This window comes from Mustela putorius, unplaced genomic scaffold (genome assembly GCF_011764305.1).
Source record: "Mustela putorius furo isolate JIRA1106 unplaced genomic scaffold, ASM1176430v1.1 tig00000743_pilon_pilon_pilon, whole genome shotgun sequence".
NCBI classification, from domain to species: domain Eukaryota; kingdom Metazoa; phylum Chordata; class Mammalia; order Carnivora; family Mustelidae; genus Mustela; species Mustela putorius.
This window is the reverse complement of record NW_025421464.1, coordinates 852421-872638: the sequence shown is the minus strand read 5'-3', so window position 1 is coordinate 872638 and position 20218 is coordinate 852421. Positions and strand designations below refer to the sequence as shown.

At 40.7% G+C, this 20218-nt stretch overlaps 1 protein-coding gene across 3 annotated transcripts in view; it reads right to left on the bottom strand.

Moving 5' to 3' along the window:
• The window catches only part of CSNK2A1 (casein kinase 2 alpha 1), a 53206-nt gene extending 33236 nt beyond the window's left edge, over positions 1-19970 (bottom strand). The window contains exons 1-2 of one of the 3 annotated variants that reach the window (XM_045084013.1): positions 19819-19957; positions 15624-15742 (exon numbers count right to left, since the gene is read on the bottom strand). The gene's annotated coding sequence lies outside the window, so the exon portion shown is untranslated. Of the gene's footprint in view, positions 1-15623; positions 15743-19818 lie in introns of all 3 variants that reach the window. The other 2 variants (XM_004746722.3, XM_004746724.3) reach the window with 2 other exon arrangements.
• Between the last annotated feature and the right edge of the window lie 248 nt (positions 19971-20218).

Below are 20218 nucleotides of genomic sequence, written 5' to 3'. Positions count from 1 at the left end.
ATATTCCACATAAATGAAATAAATTATCCAGGTAAAGATAAAGACTGTCAGACTAGATTTAAAAAAAAAAAAAAAAAAAAAAAAAAAATCCAGGGGCAACCCAGGTGGCTGAGTTGTGTTTAAGCATCTGCCTTTTGGCTTAGGTCATGATCTCAGGGTCCTGAGATTGAGTCCACTGGGCTCCCTGCTTAGCGGGGAGTTTGCATCTCCCTCTTCCTCTGCCTCTACCCAAGCTCTCTGTCAAATAAATAAAATCTTTTTTTTTTTTTTAAGATTTTATTTATTTATTTGACAGAGATCACAAGGAGGCAGAGAAGCAGGCAGAGAGAGAGAAGGAAGCAGGCTCCCTCTGAGCAGAGAGCCCAATGAGGGGCTCGATCCCAGGACTCTGGGATCATGACCGGAGCCGATGGCAGAGGCTTTAATCCACTGAGCCACCCAGGCACCCCAAAAACATCTTAAAAAAAAAAAATCCAAATGAACTAGAATAATCAAAACAGTTTTGAAAAAAAAAATAACGCTGAAGGAATAACATAAATCTTAAGTTATTACAAAGCCACAGTTACTAAAACAGTGTGGTATTGGCAAAGGGCTAGAACAGATCAGTGGAACACAATGGGGAATACAGAGATAGAGCCATACAAATATGGCCTGTTGATTTTTGACAACAGTACAAAGGCAGTTCAATGGAGAAAGGGTAATATTTTCTCTAAGAGGTTTTGGAACATTTGCATATCCATATGCACAATCATGTACTTCACCCTAAACCTTACACACATTATGTAAGAAGCAATTTATAATGAATGGTAAACCTAAATATAAAACACAACATTTTCAAACCTTTAGAAGAAAATCTTGTGACCTGAGGACCTGGAATTAGGATCAGGCAATGGTCTTAAAACATAATGCCGAAGCATAATCCATAAAAATAAAAATGGATAAATCACATATATGATAAAAGACTTAAATGTATAATATAAAAAGAACTCAAAAATAAGAAAACAACCCAAATAACAAAGAGACAAGAGATCTGAACAGACACTTTGTGAAAGAAGATCTATGGATAAGCTTAAGAAAAGAAGCACAGTATTGTTAATCATTAGGGAAAGTCAAATTAAAATAAAAATGAAGGGATGCCTGGGTGGCTCAGTTGGTTAAGAATCTGCCTTCAGCTCAGGTCATGATTCCTGGGTCCTGGGATGGAGCCCCACATTGGGCTCCTTGCTCAGCAGGGAGCCTGCTTCTCCCCCTGCCTGCCGCTCCCCCCGCACGCTCTCTCACAAATAAAATACAGATACACTACAGATCTACTAAAATGGTTAATATTTAAAAATAAAATAAAATAAAAAGTCAATACCAAAAGCTGGTGAGGATGCAGAGTAACAAATTAATTCATTCCCGACATTCCCGACGGGAATGCAACATGGTATATATAGCCAGCTTAGAAAAGTTTGGCAGTTTCTCAAAGTTAAACATATATTAACCGTACAACCTAGCAATTCCCACTCTTAGGTACTTTTTCAAGTGAACTGAAAAATCAATGCTCACACAAAAACCTATACCTGAATGTTGATAGCAGCTTTATATGCAACTGCAAAATAACTGAAACAATCAAGATGTACAACACATGAATGGGTACACAAATGGTGGTACAAGCACACAGTGGAAAACAACTGATCTTTAGAACATGAAGAACAACTGATCTGAAGAACATAACAATCTTAAATATATTTCCCTAAGTGAAGAAGCCAGATCCAAAAAGCTACATACGGGGCGGTCTGGCTGGTTCAGCTGGTAAAGCATATGACTCTTGATCTTGGGGTTTTAAGTTCAAGCCCCATGCTGGATGTAGAGATTACTTAAAATCTTTAAAAACGACAAGCTACATATTGCATACTTCCATTTATAGGCCATTCTAGAAAAGGCAAACCATAAAGAGAGAACAGATGAGTGACTGCCCCATTACAATGAAATGTTCTGTATAACACTGTAGAGGTGGATTTGTTACTCAAAGCATTGTCAAAACCCACAGAACTGTACACAACAAAGTATTACTGAATGCAAATTCCTAACTCTGTCCACTGAGAGCTACTAGAAATAGTGTCAAGGAGTAGCAATGACAGTTAATTAGTGCCCACATCTTGGTTTCTCAATAATTTTCTCTAATAAAAGGAATGACAGCTCCTTGGAGAAGTGGCGGATTCTAGAATGGAGGAGATGATCTTGTAGTCAAAAACACATGGGAGCCAAATGGAAGTAACATCAACTGCCAAAGCTTGAACAATCTGAGTAACAATGATGGAATTAGATTGTGACCCTAAAGAGTAAAATAAATATCCACAAGTCCACACTAAGTAATTAAATTTTCAAAAATCTTCCCTACATAAGAATTCCAACTTACATATACATCCAGAAAGAAAGAGAAAATTTCCATTAGACCAGCAACAGTAATTGCTGTAGCCAAGATCCACTGACAGATGCTAAACTTAGTAGAACTTTTAGGAGAAACAGAATTATCTGCATAGCCTCTAAGAATCTCTTCCAATCCTCATTAATTACTCTGGTGGTTTTAACATAGTCCATAAATCATTTGGTATGTCTCCTTCGAGGAGGTGGAACTTAATGTTCCTCCCCTTGAAATTGGCTTGGACTTAGGAAAGCCCTTCTAATAAATAAGTATGTAAAGGGAGAAATAATAATTCTAGAGTGGAGAAACATAGCAGATACAACCTAAACATCACTAAAGATAAATTATATTAACATTACATAACCTTAATGCAATCATCATGATGAGAAAGACATGTCACCTGTGGTATTCTCCAAAATTCATAACCATAATCTAATTATGAGAAAACATCGGTCAAACCTAAATTGAAAGGCATTCTACAATCTCACCAGTCTTCTCCAGAAGTGTCAGTCTTGCAAATCAAGGAAAGACTGAAAAATTATCAGACTGAAGGAAACTAAGGTGACATGATGACTAATACAATGTGGTATCCTGGACCAGAAAAAGCACATAACTGGTAAAATCCAAATAAAGTCCATTTCAGTTAACAGTATTGTATTATTGTTTATTTCTTAGGTTTAATCAAGTGTCATGGTTATGTGAAATGTTAACCCTAGGTGAAACTGGGTGATGAGCATTTGAGGACTCTATCTTCACAACTCTTCTGTAAATCTAAAATTATTTAAAAATTAAAAGTAAAATATTGAGGGATACCTGGGTGGCTCAGTTGGTTAAGCAGCTGCCTTCGGCTCAGGTCATGATCCCAGCATCCTGGGACCAAGTCCCTTGCTCGGCAGGGAGCCTGCTTCTCCCTCTGCCTCTGTCTGCCAGTGCACACGCTCTCTCTCTCTCTCTGACAAATAAATAAATAAAATCTTAAAAAAAAAAAGTAAAATATTGACAATACTCGGTGCTAGAGAGGATGTGGAAAAACTAACACACATACTGATGGGAACGCAACATGGTATAGTTAGTTCTAGAAAACAATTTGGCAGTTACATTTTTCACACGACCCAGCAATCCCCGTCACAACTGTGGTCCATCCATACAATGGAACACTACACACTACTGCTAAGCAATAAAAAGGAACGAACCATTGATTCAATTTCAATGAATCTCAAAGGCAACATGCTGTTTAAAAAAAGTGAGTTTCAGGGCGCCTGGGTGGCTCAGTGGGTTAAGCCGCTGCCTTCGGCTCAGATCATGATCCCAGGGACCTGGGATCAAGCCCCGAATCAGGCTCTCTGCTGAGCAGGGAGCCTGCTTCCTCCTCTCTCTCTGCCTGCCTCTCTGCCTGTTTGTGATCTCTCTCTGTCAAATAAATAAATAAAATCTTTAAAAAAAAGTGAGTTTCAAAATACTATATATTGTCTGATTTCATTTATATAACATTTCTGGAAAGATAAAACCACAGTAACTGAAAACAGAATAGTGACTACCAGAGAATAGGGGTAGGAGGATGGGTGTGACTACTGAGGGTACACGATGGAGGTGATATAATTAATTGCTCTGTCTTCGTTGTTATGGCGGTTACCCAAATCTCTCCATGTGTTAAAATCCACTGAACTGTACACACAAAAAGGAACCAATTTTATTTATATTAATTCTAAAAATAAAAATTTTAAAGGAGAATTTATCATATGCTATATTCTAAAACATAGAATAACTAAACACAGGATAACACAACCAACTTCATGCCAGTAAATCTGATATTCCTAGAGGAAAGACTTACCAAAACAAACACAAGAAGAAATGAAAGCCTGAGTAGTCCCATAACCAGTTCAATCAGTACTGTACTGGGTATCAGTTTACAACCTCTGCTCTATTCTAATGTCTTTCTACTGTACAGCTTAACATTTCTAACACTTTAAAGAAGTTTTAAACCTTTAAAACATTAAGCAAATGAGTACTGAACATGCTTTTTTCCTTCTCTGTGACTTTAATTTTATGACCTCCAATAATGTTTGCTAGGGGAAACTCCACTCACCCTTCAAGAATCAGCCTAGTCTGGGGCGCCTGGGTGGCTCAGTGGGTTAAGCCGCTGCCTTCGGCTCAGGTCATGATCTTAGGGTCCTGGGATTGAGTCCCACATCGGGCTCTCTGCTCAGCAGGGAGCCTGCTTCCTCCTCTCTCTCTCTCTCTGCCTGCCTCTCTGCCTACTTGTGATCTCTCTCTGTCAAATAAATAAATAAAATCTTAAAAAAAAAAAAAAAAAGAATCAGCCAGGTCTTACATCCATGATAAAGCCTTTCTATACCTCTCCAAAATGAGCCAAGTGCTCCTCTATGGGACCAAAGCACCCCCATATACTCATTACATTATCAATTGTCTTGTTTATGCAATTCTCTTTTCTAATTATAAACTCAAGGACCTAAAACAGAATTTATTTCTCTTGGTATATAACCTGTATTTATCACAGTGCCTAGCATGGGAATGTGTTCCATAAATGTTTCGCAAACTATTAAGGTAACAATATACAGTATTTTGGCAAAAATCAACCCTGCTTGCACATGGACCTGCTCATGTTCAAAACTAAGAAAAGCAGTTTGGCTCTATGATGGGTATTTTTGATCTGCATCTAATTTTAAAGATGTTCTTTGGTCTTACATGTAAAGCACATCCATCACGAACACCAGAGTTTTAAAACAGTCATACTATTATATTTCCCAATGAGATAAGAAACCAGTCAATATGTGTGAGAGATGTTTCTTTGGAATCAAAAGCTTTTTTTTTTTTTTAAATTTGAGAAAGAGAGAGAGAGAGGATGAGTGGAGTATAGAGGGTAAGGGAGAAGCAGACTCCCCACCGAGCAGGGAGCCAACATAAGGCTCCATCCCATGACCCAGAGATCATGATTTGAACTTATGGCAGACACTTAACCAACTGAGCCACTCAGGTGCCCCTGGAGCCACAAATATTTATGAGGCTATGTGATTTACCCATGTGATCAGCACAGTGTCTGACACTCCGTGATAGAGCCATTTATTACTGAAAGACATGAACCTTGGATTTACAAGGCACCAGGTGGTTATAGAAAGAATGGGAACACTGTAACCACTGAGAAGAAATACGACCCTGACTCTGTTATTGGATTATAGTGAGGAAACTGCAGAATATAAGGATTAATACCTTCCCCTACTTTTTCCTTTACTGTCATGGAGGTTACATAGGAGACAACCACATACTTCCTGTAGGTGACCAATAAGCAGTAAACAACAGGGTGGGTTGTTCTAAACTTGCTAACAATAAAAAACAGGATGGAACTTAGGGCAGCAAACACTGGCTGGCTTCTAACTCTAATGATATATGAAAGCCTATGGAGGGTCAGTTATCACTTCTTAGGATTTATATTTACTACTTTTAAACCTAACTAGTTGTAGGTAATATTTTCCCCATTTTACAGAAGGCAAATTGGAGTAACCGCTGTAAGGTCACAGAGAGGCAGTGATTTATTGTCTAGATCCACAGCTTACTCATTCTGTTCTACAGCAAACAATATCCCATTTGGCTCACACAGACTTTTTCTTTTCTTTGGATAAGAGAGCTGGTTAAGAGACTGCCTTTGGCTCAGGTCATGATCATGGAGTCCCATAATGGGCTCCCTACTCAGCAGGAGTCTGCTTCTCCCTCTGACCCTCCTTTCTCCTGCTCTCTCTCTCTCATATAAATAAATAAAATCTTAAATTAAAAAAAAAGAAAAAGAAAAACTCAAAATAAAATCCACACTACATAAAACTTACTCTTTTAAAGTGCACAATTCAATAGTTTTTAATATATTCACAATGTGCAACCATCATCACCATCTGATTCCAGAACATTCTATAGAACATCAAAAAGAAACATTCCAGAACATCAAAAAGAAACCCAACACTCCACAGCAGTCATTCCTAATGCTCCACCACCCCTGCCAATTTGTTTCCTATCTCTATGGATTTGCCTATCCTGGACATTCCATACAAACTGAATCAATCACGCAATGTGACCTTGTGTGGCTTCTTTCATTTCATTTAGTATGTTTTCAAAGTTCATCCATGTTGCAGTTTCTGTCACAGTAGTTCATTCCTTTATACAGCTGAATCTACTGTAAAGCTATACTACATTTTGTTCATCCATCAGTTGATAAGACATCTGCGCTGCTTCCTCTCTTTGGCCACTATGAACAATGCTCCTATGAAGAACATTCATGTACAAGTTTTTCATGTTTTTTCAAAAAGTGAATCAGCTATGGGGGCCCCTGAGTTGCACAGTCAGTTCAGTGTCCAACTCTTGGTTTTGGCTCAGGTCACAATCTCAGCGTTGTGAGATCAAGCCTGCGTTGGGCTCCCTGCTCAGCATGGAGTCTGTTTCCCCTGTTTCTCTGCCTCTCCCCCAACTCATTTATGCAAACACGCTCTTGCTCTTAAAAAAACAAAACAAAACCCTTAAAAAAAGTCAATCAGCTATTACATATTATTACATATTACAATATTACATATTATGTAATATTACATATTATAGTACAAAAGTTGAATTATGTACTAAAAATTTTCATTATAAATATTTAAGTGTGACTTAGCTGCCACCCCCCAAAACAACAAAAAGTTAACCTTCAATTTCTCAAAAGAAGAAGAAAAAGTAGGTAGGTCTGTTAGATTACAATAATTCTGTACTCCTGCACTGATAAAAATCCCTTGGATCAGCTAACTTGTGTTATCCAACAATAACCTCTAAAACCCAACCAATGGAGATGCCACAGGTAAACCTGGACAATTCATTTATCTTATTGGTCTGACTCCTGTAGTCCTGTAGGTATTTGGGTTAGCAATCCCTGCTCTACACTAAATACATATGTAAGATTAGAAAATTAATACTATGGGGGCGCCTGGGTGGCTCAGTGGGTTAAGCCTCTGCCTTCGGCCCGGGTCATGATCCCAGGGTCCTGGGATCGAGCCCCGCATGGGGCTCTCTGCTCAGCGGGAAGCCTGCTTCCCCCTCTCTCTCTGCCTGCCTCCCTGCCTACTTGTGAGCTCTATCTGTCAAATAAATAAATAAAATCTTAAAAAAAAAAAAGAAAGAAAGAAAGAAAGAAACGAAACGCAGAATCAAACATGGATTTACAAAAAATCTAATGGTCAAGACCCTTCCTCTGTACTCCAATAGCACTCTTTGTTTACTCCTTCAATCTAGCACAGTCACTGTACTGTCACACATCCGTCTTTCTAGCTAAACAAAATTCCAAGGGCAGAAAATAGTGCCTCTGTACCCTCAGGAGTCTATCACAGAAAGATGCATATGGTCCAGAAATGTCTGTTGAAAGAGCATAATACCGTGACAAATGATAAAAAAAGTCAGGCAAATGTTACAGAACTAAAAATAATAAAAGGGGAAATTATTATTTGGGCTACATAAATTATAGCACTGAAAACAGAGTCCATCGGGGGCGCCTGGGTGGCTCAGTGGGCTAAAGCCTCTGCCTTCGGCTCAGGTCATGATCTCAGGGTCCTGGGATCGAGCCAGCATCGGGCTCCCTGCTCAGCAGGGAGCTTGCTTCCCCTCGCCCCCCGCCTGCCTTTCTACCTACTTGTGATCTCTGTCAAATAAATAAATAAACTCTTAAAAAGAAAGAAAGAAAATGGAGTCCATCAATAGAGATCAGAGGCCCACAAAACTCTCTACAAGTATATACCCTGTGCAGGTATATTTTTTGAAGGAAAGGTCTGCACCTTCTGTTACAGACTCAGAGGAATCTGTAAACCCCGGCCGAATTAAAAATCCCATTATTAACACTATAAAATTTCCATTTTAAAAGGTTAATTTGATAATTTACATAAATATTAAACATTTAAATTTCTCAAACTAAGTATATCCCATCCTTTCCTGAAGGGATAAGAGGAAGACAATGTATCCTAGGCTTCAATTTATGTTCTAGCATGAGGAGGAAGCTTGACAAATGATTAACAAAATGTCAGCTTCAGAAAAGATACAGTGGCAGAGTCACTGAGGTGAAGACAACAGTTTTAAGCAAGGGTACTCGAGTTTTTGCTTCACTGTATTAAAAAAGTAAGAACATGAATTTCTTCACAAGTGTCTAAACTTATATAATTTATAGTCTTTTTTTTTTGAAAGATTTTATTTATTGAAAGAGTGAGGGTGTGTAAGTGGGGAGATGGGGATAGGGAGGGAGAGAGAATCTTAAGCAGACTCCACGCCTGCTGAGCACAGACCTACTATGGGGCTCCTCCTTACCACCCTGAGATCATGACCTGAGCTGAAATCAAGAGCTGGACACTTTATGGACCGAGCCACCCACATGCCCCTATAGTTCTTTTTAAAGTATCTCTTTTTTTGAGGTGGGGGGAAGGATTTTCTTTTCTTTTTAAAAAAGATTTTATTCATTTATTTGACAGAGAAGAGAGACAGCGAGGGAGGGAGCATAAATAAGCCAGAGAAGTGGGAGAGGAAGAAGCAAGCTTTCTGCCAAACAGAGATCTGGATGTAGGGCTCGATCTCAGGGCCCCAGGATTATGATCCAAGCTGAAGGCAAATGCTTAATGACTGAGCCACCCAGGTGCCCCCAAAAGATTTTATTTTCAAGCAATCTCCATATCCAACATGGGACTAAATTTACATAATCCTGAGATAAGTTACAGGCTCTACCAAGTAAACCAGTCAGGTGCCCCAAGGTATAGATCTCCTGAATTGTATGTGGGAAGAGAATTACTTGAGGGTCTGAGAGATACTTTAAAATGGTCTTTTCTAAATTTCAAGTCAAGATTATTTTAAGATTTGTGGTCTTTTGTATCTTAAAACTGTTAAAAAAAAAAAAAGAAAAAGTTACCAAATGTTCTCTATCAGTGCTTACTGCCTTTTTAAAGTCAAAACACCAAGGGAAAGTAGTAATTGTATGGCATACTGGGATGAGTGATTTTGAGACTTTTGGAACCAAGGTCATTGGCTTAGACACCCTGCAGCCTGCATGAATGGCCAGAGGGTTGAGGGGACCAGTACCTCAGCACATCTGTAACTCCTGCTGATGTAGTACATTGGCTGAAAAAATCCTGGTTTAAATGACATATAGAGATCGGAAGCTGAAATTGCCAAAATCCATGCAGTAGGCTGAAAAACCTATTTCATAAGTCCCCTTGTTTCAAGGGGAATGCATATAATCATCTTTTGAGCTTTTAGTCCAGATATACCATTAACAAGCAAAACATTTCTTCTGAGAGACCATCTATTTGGATGGAAGTCATTGGCACAAAAACAAACAAAAAACAAAAACAACAAATACAAACTAAACGAAGCAACCCTGACTTGGAAGACTAAACCAGAAGAAAACAGGTTAATGGTAAACTTGAATGTAACATTAAATGAAATTGCCTTTTTCCCTCCACTTTATGATTATTCTACTTTCTTGTCTCAAGGTCATGAACAATAATCTCCCTCACCTATCAAACTAAGCCATGTAAATAGTGGTATTTTTTTTTAATTGGGGAAGAATATACAGGTCAAAAGGTTAACAATTAGCTCCTTGACTCCTTAACAGACTCTAACCTAGTGCACACTGAATAAACAGAAAAACTACCTGTTCAAAGCCAACAATGTAAGTTTTTTCTGTCCCTGTTAAAGGTCCAAATTTGGAATATAAATATTCACAATAAACCTGATTACCTCACAAAGTTATCACTTACACAAACCTGAAGGATATTTAAGACATTACAACCCTACACATTACTGGGCCTTCTGTCTTTATTTCCATCTACAAAATTTACAACATTCCTTTTAAAAGGCAATACACTCAAGCTTTTCCATAAAACAAACAAGGGAGGATGGAATAACAAAAAACATTACCATTTGGGCTCTCTGTATTTTATTTCTCTACCTTTAAGCCAGAAAAGGAATCAAAGTGTCAATGTTACATAAATAACAGCAACAGTTGGAGGTCTTCCAATGAAGGGAAGCACTGTAAGGAAAGCCAAGCAGTTTGACTTGAATTAACACAGCTCCACCTCAAACACCTGACAGAGTACTGTCTCCAACAATGCAGAATATAATAAATCATGGGCAAAGAAGTCTTCATCTGTATATCATTTTATCAGGTACCACAGTCTAAATAAAGTCATAATCTGAAACTTTATTCCACTGGCAGGACCCTTTGGAACCCAAAGACAGAAAACTTCAACTGAGATCCAGAGTAATCTAAAATATGTAGTAACTACTGCTTTCCATTTGAATGCCTCTTATAAACCAGGCATGGGAGGAAATGTAAACTCCCATTTTAGAAATAAACAGGTGTAGGGGCACCTGGGCGGCTCAGCCCATTCATGCTGGACTCTTGATTTCAGCTCAGGTCATGTCTCAGGTCCTAAGACCAAGCCCTGCACCCAGGTGCTTGACATTCTCTCTCCAATTCTCCCTCTGCCCCTCCCCCATCCACATTCTCTCTTTCTCTAAAACAAATCTTTATAAAAAGAAGAAATAATAATAATTTTAAAAAGCAGGTTCAGAGGTGCCTGGGTGACTCAGCTGGTTAAGTGCCCAACTCCTAACTTCAACTCAGGTCATGATCTCAGGGTTGTGAAACTGAGCCCCACAATGGGCATGGAACCTGCATTAACATTCTCCCTCTCCCCTTCCCACCACCCCACACCTTTCACTGTGCAAAAGAAAAGAAGAAGGAAGGAAGGAGGGAGAGGAAAGGAAAGGAAGAAGGGGTGGAGGGAGGAAGGAAAGGGAGAAAGAGGTTCAGCGGTTAAATGACCTGCCAAAGACCAAAGGACTACTAAATGATGGAGGCCAAATTTGAAACCTAGTATGTTTAGGATTCAAAACCTAAATAGGTTATTTTCACTAATTCAACACTATTTCCCTAATTCTGCACATTAATTCAATTAACAGCCTACCATAAATACTACAATGAAATGGGTTGCTTTAAATGTGGAGGCAAGGGGCGCCTGGGTGGCTCAGTGGGTTAAAGCCTCTGCCTTCGGCTCAGGTCATGATCTCAGGGTCTCGGGGCAGAGCCCCTCAAGGGCTCCCTGCTCAGTGGGGAGTCAGCTTCTCCCTCTCCGCCCTCACCACCCCCCACAATGGCTTGTGCTCTCTCAAGTAAGACTAAAAAAAGAAAAGAAAAAAAAAAAGATGGGAGACCAACTCCAAAGCAGATGGTTATTTGTATTCAATCTATATAGTCAAAAATACACAGAATGCTTTATCACTTTAAAGTACTGATAAAGATAGGTTCATGCTCTGCCTACAGTGTGTGATTTAAGAATACAGAACAAACAGGGCACCTGGGTGGCTCAGTTGGTTAAGCAACTGCCTTTGGCTCAGGCCATGATCCTGGAGACCAAGGACGGAGACCAAGGACAGAGACCTGCGCCTCGGGCTACCTGATCAGCAGGGAGTCTACTTCTCCCTCTGACCCTCCTCCACCTCATGCCTTCTCCCTCTATCAAATAAATAAATATCTTAAAAAACAAAAACAAAAACAGAACAAACAAAAAAATTAGTGGGTTACCTGAGAGACTAGGACATAAAGATGTCAATACAGGAAAAACTACTCTAAACATATTCCTAACACATAATGCCCAAACCCAAGTAAACTATGATCAAAAGAACCACTGGGAATTAAGACCTCTGATCCAGGTCCACAAGGCTCTAAGTGAGCAAACCTTGAACTTTCCCTGAGTCTGAGATGGGAACATTCACTTTGCTATCTAGATGAGAACCCTAGATTCACCAAAACTAGATAACCACTCTGGCAATGCACACTGTACTTGAGCAACTGAGGCAATCTACACTGGGTGTCACTTATATACTGACCCAGCCCTAACCAACACCAATTCAGGAGCTCACACTCACCCAGCAAGACACACCAGAAACAGGAAGTACAGGTCAAAAGTCCTCATTAAAAAATAAGAATTCCTAGCAGCAAAAAATAAAAATAGAGTAAAGAGTAGCAGCACTGCAATAAACAAACACATTGTCTCCACTGACAGCAAAGAGAAAGAATTCATATTAGTCAGGCACCCAGCATTTTATAAAATAACTCTTTTCACCCTCATAGTAACCCTGAGAAAACACTAACTGGTGCTTTAGTTATTAATCCTCACAAGAACACTCTGATGCAAGTACTATTTATATTCCCATTTTACAGATGAAGAAACTGAAGGTTAATAAACTGTCCATGGCTGTTGCTATCCCAATTGGAGAGATGGCAAAATCCAGGTTTAAGAGAGGTGAAGTAACCTCCACATTTGGTCACCTCACCCCAAAGCTGGAGTTCTTTCCAACTATCCTCTGTGCCCCCTCCATTAAAAATGAGAAATTCTCTGGGGCACCTGGGTGGCTCAGGTTAAGCCTCTGCCTTTAGCCCAGGTCATGATCTCAGGGTCCTGGGATCGAGCCCCACAACTGGCTCTCTGCTCAGCAGGGAGCCTGCTTCCCCCCCCCCCCCCGCCTGCTGCTCTGCCTACTTGTGATCTCTCCCAGTCAAATTAAAAAAAAAAAAAAAAGAGAGAGAGAGAGAGAGAATGAAATTCTCAATCCCTCCGCTACCGATTTCTGTAGCTGTTTCAGAAACCATACCCTCCCCCCAACAAAGATAAAAAGCCAATAGGAATTTTCATAAGAAAACATCTCAAAAAGCTACTACACTGTGAAAGCTACTAAGCTGTGGAATGATACATGCACTATTACAGAATGTCATTCAGTTGTAAGGTTGGGGACAGGGACTATCTAGAGATCCTTAGCACAGCACCTACGAGATATGTAACAGGCATTCCGCGGTCTGTTGAAGTAATAACATCTTCTGACCAGTTAGAAATTCAATTTTTTAACAAAAATAACTTATCCATTCATTTTTAACAGGGTTGCTTTCTTAAAATTTATAGCACATTAATGAGATACCTAAATTGAGAAATGGCCATTAGTGTATTAGTCATAACTTCAGAAAAATTCCAAGTGTTCACTTTTCCAAGCAGATTAAAATGTTTCAGCTAATAAAAACCTGTCAGAGAAATCCAGGAGGCCAGAAAGTATAAAAAGAAAAGAAAAAAGTGGCCAAAATAAAGGCATTTAAGATGTGACACATATAAATTAGATCATTCTAAGTGTAACCTGGTATTTAACCCTAAAACCCTCACATCAGATAACCCAGTATTTTCTATAGATGAAAACATCACCACTAATGTAAAAAAAGCTTGTCCACCATAGCAACTGTTGCTAAGTAGGCGTCTCATATCTAAGGCTAAAAGACACAGGATTTGTAGAAACCAGTGAAATACCACTCCCAGCGTGATTGTGAATTCTTCCACTGTAAACTTTTAAAGACTCAACCCGTGATTTCTATGTTGGGGGGAAAACATGTATTGGTCAGCAACCAGGTCTGCTGAAACCTACCCCTGAGAATACCAAAAAAAAATTTTTTTTAAACCACCAATTATCTATAGCCCAATGTAAATATATCCTTTGTTACAATGACAACAGTTCCTTTTCCTTAATCCTGGAGTAATTTCTTTGTCTGAAAGGCTAGCTGGCCCAGATTTCTAAGCAACAACTAAATGATATACCACTTTTGAAATTACTAATTTTAGGAGTTCAAAGATATTTAGGTGTACAAACGCACTAATTTTCTTGGGAAACAAACTTGGCCTAGATCATCCAATGAATTGTGATATAAAAGATCAAATCCATTTCTCATTTTTTAAAAAAGATTTTATTTTTAAGTAATCTATACCCAACCTGGGGCTGAAACTCACAACCCTGTAATTAAGAGCTGCAAGCTCCCCTGACTGAGCCAGCCAGATGCCCCAATCAGTTTCTCATTTTAAATCAAACATCACAAACATTATTATTACCTTAAAGTGCTAAGACCTTACCTTACACCTAACCCAATGCCAAGTCCCATCATGTGTCAGTTTCTGAACTAATACAAATTGACTGTATTATGCAGAGGTTGTCATAGAGTTGCCAAAACAATTACCATAAATGTTGTAACAGTTAACATCTATCTCTGGAGCACTTCATATGGTTGCTAAATATGTTACATTCACTGTGGCAATTCTCACAATGACTCCATGAGGAAAGTGAGGCACAGAGAGAGAATCTGTCCAAGGTAAAACCTAGAAAAAGGGCAAGGCAGGGGTACACAGGGAATATGGTTCAAAAGCCATGTATCTCCATTGCCTGGACCAGGATTCTAGGCCAGCTCTAGGGCTGATACTTGCTTGAGCCACTTAACCTTCATGTGGCCCAATTTCCTTTATTCTAAACCCTACAGTCAAACACATAGTCTCAAAAGTCCTTCATACCCTGAAATGTTCTAATTTTATAATCATCTTTCTATTCAGGTAACGAACTCAAAAAAATTGGGACTTCTTTCCTCCAACTTCTGAAGTCCTCACTGAAGTTGAGAGTCCACATTTTATCAATCTAATCAATAGGATACCACTGCCAAACAAAAACAAACAGCCTTTCTTAAGAGCTAGAGCACTCCATTCTGCAATTATAATTCCCCAATCTGACACCAATGATAACGATCATGACAAATGACAAATGATAACCTCAAATGATAATGACAGGGAGAAAAGACCTTACCATTATGGGTTGGGGTAGATGTAAAAAGAACGGACTACTGTACACGGGTGGTTATCAATTCACAAAAAAGGACCACCCATTTCCATCTCCTCTAAAAAACTGGAAATAAGTCTTTAAAGGGCTCTAATATAAACTTACTCCTTCATTCAACCAATAAAAGGTAATGAAGAAATTATGTCACTAATCCAAGATATTTATTATAAGCATGGAAAAATCACCAATTTATAGGATAAATCCTACCAAAATGGGTTAGAGCTCTAGAATCTACATTTTACCAAGCTAGTCATCTAACCAATTCAAATTGCATTTAAGGACAATGACAGGATATTTAAACACCAAAGAAAAAAGGCATAGGTTCCACTTAATGCAATTACTATACGAAGTCTTCTAGGACCAAAAAGCTTCGCAAAATAATCCTTGGTACTTTTGTTCTCTAGAAAACCCCCCCAAATTCTTAAATAAAATCACCCCCCCGTTAGTTTTCTACTGTTGCTATAACAAATTACCACAAATATAAAACAACACAAATTTATTATCTCACAGTTTCTATAGGCCAGAAGTCAGGTGGGCTTGGCTGGGTCTTATACTTAGGGTCCTACAAGACCAAAATCAAGATGTCCACTTTGCTCTGTTCCTTGTTGGAAAACTCCAGGGGAAAATCTGCTTCCAAGCTCATTTAGATTGTTAGGTAAGTTTAGTTTCTTATGGTTGTATGACTGATGCCCCCATTTCCTTGCTGGCTGTCAGGCAGGGCTGCCCACATGCTTTCCATGAGGTCCCCTCCAGTAATGGTAGGCTGAGTCCCTCTCATGTTTTGAATCTCCAACTTGTTCTGCCCATCTCTCTGACTCCAGCTGGAGAAAGTTCTCTGCCTTCATGCTAGATTGGACCCACTCAGGAAATCCAGGGTAATCTTCCTATCTTAAGATACTTAAACCATAATTATATTTGTAAAGTTCCTTTTGCCACATAATGTTAATATATTCAGATTCCAGGGATTAGGGGAGGGGGACAGGGTATCATTTATTCTACCACAGCCCACCCTCTGACCTCCAGAGATTCACATCTCTCCCAAACGCAAAATACATTCCTCCCACATTCTGAGGTCTCATTCCATTATAGGATTAACTCGGAAGTCCAAAAAACTCACCTAAACCTGATCAATTAAAAAGTCCCAAATCTCATCTTTTAAATCAGGTGTGGATGAGGCCCTGGGCATAATACAATTAAGTACAACTCATGAGGCACAATTCCTGAAAACAAAAAAATTATCTGCTCCCAATATACAATGGTGGGACAGGTACAGGGCAACAGTTAAAGACATTCCAGTTCCAGCAAGAAAAATGGAAGACAAAACAGATCCACTGGTCCAAAGCAGTTTCAAAATCTGGGCAAACTTTGCTCCTTTTCAAAGTTAAGGGGAAAATCCTCTGTAGCTTTCAGCTCCACTTCTCTGCGTGCTTGGTTCCACCCTCCGAGTCATCCACTTTTATTAATGAAAAGCAGTATACTCACACCTGTGCTTTATCAGTCTGTTTCCTGCCTAGAACTTGGGGGTTTTAACAGCCTTCTTTAACTTTCTACCATCTTTTTCAATCCAAGCTGGCATTGTTTCTGATAGTATAAAATCCTCAAGGACCTCAGTGGCTTTCTATAAATTTCACAGGAGTTCACTCCATTAGTCAGACTCACATCCACAAACACACCAGACTGCACCTTCAACACTCTGCTTGGAAATCTCCTCTGCTGGATAGCCAGGTTCATCATTTACCAGTTCTCTTTTCCACATAACCAAAGGATACAATTCTAAACTTTTTTGGCCACTATGTAGCAAAGATCTTCTTTCTTCTTTCCTCCAGTTTCCAAAGCCTACCTCATTGCCACCTGAGCCCTAGTTTGCAGTCAACACCCGTATTTCCACAATCTCTTCTAGGCCTTTTCTATCATACGCCTCAACATTTTTCTGGCTTTCATCCACTTCCACGTTTTTAGGTAACAGTACCTCACTCTAGGTACCAAAAATCTGTACTAGTGTTCTACTGCTGCCATAACAAATTACAACCAACAGGAGTGGCTTAAAACAATAGAAATTTGTTACAGTTTCTGTAGGTCAGAAGTTAGTTGGATGTGGCTATGTCTTCTGCTTAGGGTCCCACAAAGCTAAAAATTAATTCCCTGCTAGAAACTCTGGGCAAGAATCCACTTCCAAGGGGGCACCTGGGTGGCTCAGTCGGTTAAGTGGCTGCCTCCAGCTCAGGTCACGGTCCCAGAGTCCTGGGATCGAGCCCCACATTGGGCTCCTTGATCAGTGGAGAGCCTGCTTCTCCCTCTGCCTCCTGCTCTGCCTACTTGTGCTCTCTGTGAATAAATAAATAAATAAACTCTTTAAAAGGGAAGAAACAGGGGGTAAAAAAAAAAAAAATCCACTTCCAAGCTCATTCAGGTTGTTGGTCAATTTCTCATGGTTGTAAGACTGAGGTCTCCATTTCCTTGCTGGTTGTCAGCTAGGGCTGGTCTTTGCTACTAGAGGCTGCCCGTATTCCTTCTCATGTTTCCCTGTGGCCCCCTCTAGCAACAGCAAATGGAATCCCTCTCATGATTGGAATCTCTGATTTCACCCTTTTGCCCTCTCTTGACTCCCAGGTGGAGAGAGTTCTCTGCTTTTAAGGCCTCATGTGATTAGGCTGGGCCTACCCATGAAATGAAGAATAGTCTTCCTATTTTAAGATTCCTAACCCTAATTAGACCTGTAAAGTCCCTTTTACCATGTAACATATTTATAGAACCTGGGAATTAAAGTACGGACATCTTTTTGGAGAGGGGTGGCATTCTGTCTACTATAAACACAAACCCCATGTAAGGCTTTAAACTCCGTTCCTGAAGAAAATTCCCCCTCTCCCCTGTCAAGTAAAGGTGTCTGTTCTGAGTAAAATCAAAGATTCACCATGTAAGAGTGGCTAGGCAACAGGAGAACTAAAAATACACTGTGGGAAAGAAGCCGCCACTTGTTTCATCCCCAGACAGCAAGGCAATAAACCCTTTACATAGAAATAACCCAATGTTCCCCTTAAATATATGCTTCTCTTCCTTACTTTATTCCATACAAGAGAACATAACTGGGCATGTTTTTGTTTTAACAGAAGTTGTAACTTTGTAATCAGTTGATAAATCAATCTGAGCAAACTTGAAATCTTTTCATTCTTTCTTGAAATCATGCACCCTCCCCCAATGGCACATGAAAGGAAGTATTTCAAAGTCACAGAAGGGTAAACCTGTCCAGATAAAACAGCAGGTGAAGTTTTTCTAAATGACTTGGGAAAGATTGAGTTATTGGTACTAGTCTTTCAGTCAAAGGTCCACCAAGCCAATTAAGTCAACTAACTTACAACAAAAGAAAAAACTGCAACAATTACTACAAAAGTAACATTCTGAAGTCTTGCCTACTGTTAAATTGCTGACCACAAATTTTACCTAGAACAGAGAAAGCCCAAATATACCGCTAGTCCCTTTAATCTATCAAGCACTTACTACCTGTCAGGCACTGTGGTAAACGCTTGACAAAAATTATCTTATTTATTGCTCACCATAACTGTATGATCCAGGAAATACTACCCCCACTTTACAGATAGGGAAAACAAGGATTACAAAGATTAGGGCACACAGCTAAGCAGTAATGGCACTGATATTTGAGAACCCAAGCACTCTGGTTCTTTACCACTAGCCTGTATTGCCACTCCTTAGATGTAATGCAGTCTCCCAACTCCTAGAAAAATCGTCCCTTTCTAGTCTTCTTTTCTTGTCCTCTCCCCATGCCCTTCTCATAGAACTCAGTAGGAAAGGTAATCAAGTCTTTCCAAATTAATTTACCACCTTCTTTTCAGAACTCTTCCCTTCCCACAATAGCAAAAGTCAAGAAGCGACTTCTTCCGACCCTGACTTTGCTTTCCAAAAACAAACTACTGAAGCTCCACCCATCACTTGCCTAGACTATTAACGTTCCAACGCTGCAAAATAATAACAAAATGACCAAAACGAAAATAAAAAAGTCGTACTCTTTCAAAAGGTCACAAACTTAACATGTATACTGTTGGCCAAGCTTTCATTCTACATACCTCTCTTCCACCTAGGCTCCCAACTAACCTTTAACTCCAACTCCACCCATTCTGCCCCACTTCGTGGTCCCCTCCCCCTTTCTCCCCAGAGACCTCGCCCGGGGTTCCCTCCCCTCTGCACCCCAGTCTGCAGGTGGGAAGCCCAGCCTGGCCCAGAGGGACCCTTAGAAGGCCCCTACTCCAGCTGCTCCGCTCCGCGGGAGGGTTCACCCCACCCTACCCAGCAGGCACCACTCCCCTAGGCACCCTCCTCCAGCATCCCCTAGTGGCCCCACCCCTCAAGCTCCCTTCCCCCTCCAGCAACCCCCTCTTCCAAGTTGCCCCCCTAGTCCCCGCCCCAGTCCAGCCCTCTCCCCAGCAATTAGCGGGAGTCCCGAAAGCCAGTTCCCACCCTCACATCAGCCTCTGCCCCCTAAGCCTCGCTCCCCGTCCTGGAGGGTGGCCCCAGGCCTCCCCGATGGGCTGCAGGGGCCTCGGCTGATGTGTGTGTGGGGAGGGGGGGGCAGGGGAAGGCGACGGGCCGCTCCGGAGTCCGCTGGGAGCGCGAGGGGAGACCGCGCCCCGTTGTCCCATCCTGGGCCCACCTCCACACCCAACGACCTCGCCTGGCGGCTCCCACCGTACCTGTGGTGGAAGCGGCAGCGGCGGTGGCCGCTCTCCCCTCTCCTCACACAGACAATATGGCGGCGGCGGAGGAGGAGACACACGGCTCGGCCGCCAGCCGCAGGGACCAGAGCGAGGCTGCGGCCGCCGCTGCCGGAAGCGGAAACCCCCCCCTACCAGGAGGGGGGGCGGGAACTCTTCCGACTCCACCCCCAGCGGAATCCGCCTGAGTGCGGCCATGCTGGGACATGCTATTTTATCTCTGCAGTTGTGATTCCGAAGTGGGGGACAAAATGGAAGACATTCTCAATGTAAAGCATAATAAAGAGATTTGCAATAATTAAGCGCATTTTATTTCACTACTTGTGAAGAACTGACGAGGTAAAGAAGAAGAACCTCCCGTAGGTGTACAATTGGTTTG